The sequence below is a fragment of the Pipistrellus kuhlii genome, unplaced genomic scaffold (assembly GCF_014108245.1).
Source record: "Pipistrellus kuhlii isolate mPipKuh1 unplaced genomic scaffold, mPipKuh1.p scaffold_m20_p_3, whole genome shotgun sequence".
Lineage (NCBI taxonomy): Eukaryota > Metazoa > Chordata > Mammalia > Chiroptera > Vespertilionidae > Pipistrellus > Pipistrellus kuhlii.
In genome coordinates, this window is record NW_023425529.1 from 128,825,651 (window position 1) to 128,829,511 (window position 3,861).

The window sequence follows — 3,861 nt, forward strand, 5'->3', positions numbered from 1 at the left end:
AAAATTATTATTTTTTTTAATTTCTTTATTGATTAAGGTGTTACATATATGTCCTTATTCTCCCATTATCCTCACCCCCTTGTTGAAAATTATTATATGTGAAGTAATAATATTACTTTCACAATAACTATTTTACAAATTATAGTATTGCTCCCATATTAGAAAAAGCCAATTACTATTATTAGTCAACTAGAGGCCCAATGCATGAAATTCATGCAAAGGGCTCCTAGGACAGAGGAAGCATTCCCAGCCTCATCTGGAAGGTCATCTGGAAGGACATCCAGAAGGAAGTCTGGTCTAACTAGCTTATTACACTTTTATTATTATCCTAATAAAAGATTAATATCAAATTGACCATCACTCCAACACACAAGATGGCTGCCCTGTGTGGTCAAAGATGGCTGCCACAAGATGGCCAACAAGGGAGGGCAGTTGTGGGCAATCAAGCCAGTAGGGAAAGGCAGTTAGGGGTGACTAGGCCTGCAGGGGAGGGCAATTGGGGGGAGGGATCAGGTCTGCAGGGGAGGGCAGTTGGGGGCAACAAGGCCTGCAGGAGAGGTCAGTTAGGGGCAATAGGGCCAGCAGTGGAGCAGTTAGGCATAGATCAGGCAAAGCAGTTAGGGGCAATCAGGCAGGCAGGCGAGTAGTTGGGAGCCACCAGTTCTGGATTGTGAGAGGGATGTTCAACTGACCGTTTAGGCCCAATCCCACAGGAGCAGCCTAAACAGGCAATTGGACATCCCTCAAGGGGTCCCAGATTGGAGAGGGTGCAGGCTGGCCTGAGGGACACCCCCCCTCCTCATGCACTAACTTCTTGTACGGACCTCTAGTATATGATAAAATTATTATTACCCTATTTGTATTAGAACAATTGCAAGCATGTAATTTGTCCCACTAAAATTTAAATTTCCTAAAAGAAGAACTTGATCCTCATAGCAACTAGCATAGTCACTTGAACATAGTAGGGACTCGATAATTATTTACCAAGTGGGTAAATGAATAAGTAAATAAAAATAAAAGAATATTATTTCTCCTATTTTTTAAAGGAGTGCAGAAAATCACATTTTTATTCTTTTTTTTAAGTTTGAAAAACTTTTACTTCTTAATAGAAAGATTATAAATTTATGATTGCTTCTTATAACCAACTGCATGTAGTATACAGAATATATATGCCAGACACTCTTTTACATATTCTAAAGATCTAGGAACTAGGGGTGAAGAATGTATTTTATTCTAGGATAAGATTCAGACTTCCTTGCTTTTATTAAAAACAACACCAACAACAAAAAAAAACAACAACAACACATATGTATTTTATTTTCAAACTACTTTACCCAAGTTCCTCATGGAAGGAGGATTTGTTTACAGTGCGGAGACAATGCCAGTAACCATACTCTCAGATTGAGAAACCCAGAGTAATATCTGTGAGGCCAAGAGACTTACTCTATAACTACATTTTAAAATTTAATCAGTCCTGAAAATTCTCAGATCTATTCCTCAAAGGGGGAAAAGATGCTCAAATTTTGCAAAACAGTTGCCAATTCTTCAAAGACTAAATTAGCGCTAATGAAGAAAACAGTGGGAAAGGAAGCACAACTGCCACCTGGAGGAGACAGATGTGGAGGCATCTTCCATCGTTTCTGCTCCTGTCTTCTGAGAGAGTAAATACTACATTAGCTGGTGATAAAGATGTGTCTTAGCCTACAGAACTCAAATACTGGCAGATCATTTTTTAAAGCACTGGATAATGCTCTAAGGAAAGAATCAAAGCAATTGACACATCATTAGCTGACTTAAAATAAAATGAATGCATATCAAATTGTACTGTATTTCAATAGTAATGTTTACATGGGAATGAGAAACAACAGAATTTTAGAAAGAACCCATGCTTTGCATACCTGCTATTCACTTGTTTGGTCACAATAGAATGATCAGAATAACAAACAGGGTACCTGACAATTATATGTGAAACAATAATATGGCTTTTAAATTAACTGTTTCATTAATTAATAGTATGACTTTTAAATGAACTGTTTTGTCAATATTTTTAATATTTGAGCAGTAGAGTACTGCTCAAATATTAAAAAGAGCCTAATACTCCTAATACATTATTTTCCAGAATCACTTACTCAGATACCTTTATTTAAAATTGTTATTGAATTTATCGGGCTGATATAGGTTTCAGATGTGCAATTCTACAAAACATCATATGCATATTGCATTGTGTGCTTACCACCCAAAGTCTATTTTCCTTCCATCACAATTTCTCCCCTTTTACTCTCTTCTCCCTCCTTTCCCCACCCTTCCCTCTGGTAATCACCAATCTATTGTCAGTCTCTATGAGTTGTTGTTTTTTCTTAATCCCTTTACCTTTCACCCAGCCCCTAATCTCTTCCCTTCTAACAGCTGTAGCAATGAGTCTGTTTGTATTTGTTTTTAGCTTATTTTGTTCATTAAATTACACATATGAGTGGAATCATTTGGCATTTGTCTTTCTCTGACTGGCCTTTTTCACTTAGTATAATACTCTCCAGGTTCATCATAACTGTAAGAAAAGGTAAGATTTTCTTCTTTTTTTCCAGCTGAGTAGTACTCCATTGTGTAAATGTACTACTGCTTTTTTATCCACTCATCTACTGATGGGTAATTGAATTGCTTACAAATCTTGGCTATTGTAAATAGCACTACAAATACCTTTTGATTAGCAGCTACTATATCATAAGTCAAGGTCATGTTATACATGATCTGTGCAGCAGGCAACTAGTCTTTTTTTCCAAGACAAATTGCATTTTTCCCAGTTTTCCTTTTGTTTTAAATATATTTTTTATTGATTTCAGAGAGGTAGGGAGAGGGAGAGAGAGATAGAAACATGAATGATGAAAGAGAATAATTGATTGGCTGCCTTCTGCACACCCTCTCCTGGGGATTGAGCCTGAAGCTCAAGCATGTGGTCTGGCCAGGAATCAAATCCATACTTCCTGGTTCATAGGTCAATGTTCAGCCACTGAACCACACCAACAGGTTATATTATTAATTCTTCATGGCAACCTCTTTTGCATTTAACAACTTTAATAAATATTCCATTGTAATCATTTCTTCTACTCATTAAAAATATAATCATAGTATTACAAGCCCTGTTTTAGGTATTGTGGAAACATCACTAAATCCATAAAACAGACCTCACCTTGCCTTTCTAATTGTTTTTGCTTCATGTATATGTTATATTTTCTATGTAGAATTAGGGCTCTAATTTTATAATTCATGCCTTGTATTACAATATTATGTGTTTCTTTAATTAGTTAAGTTCTCTAAATATTAAATGCCAGGCATTTTAATAATTAAGTCCTATTTTTATTTAGTCTGCATTTTCTTCATGTCTTTTACTTCTATTTCAAAACCTTATCACATTCTCGAGGTAAGATGGCGGAAGAATAGATGGGCGGATTCTGAAGCAGGTACCTCTCCTGAAGCAGAAAGAGAGAGCAACTGAGGGTCTTGTGCTGTGAGACAGCGAACATCAGAAGAAACTGGGAACATCAGAAGAAACTGCTGCGGGGCCGCTGACAGAGGTACCCATCACAGGGAAGCACCCACGCGGGCTACATCCCTGCCCGGAGCTACCTACCGACTTGGACGGGAGGAAGATAGGATCGTGTCAGAGGCCTGAATATCCACAGCCGCAGCGACCACCAAGCATCTGTGACCCCCAGAACGCAGATCCCAGGCGGTGCAAACACCTGGCTGCACTGGAGTGCCCCTCTGCTCTGCGAAAAGGTCAGATTTCACAGGGAGAGGGTGGAGAGTGCTTGTGGCGAAGACAAAAGCCTGTGCGCACAGAGCGCGCAGAAGCTGGAGGACAAG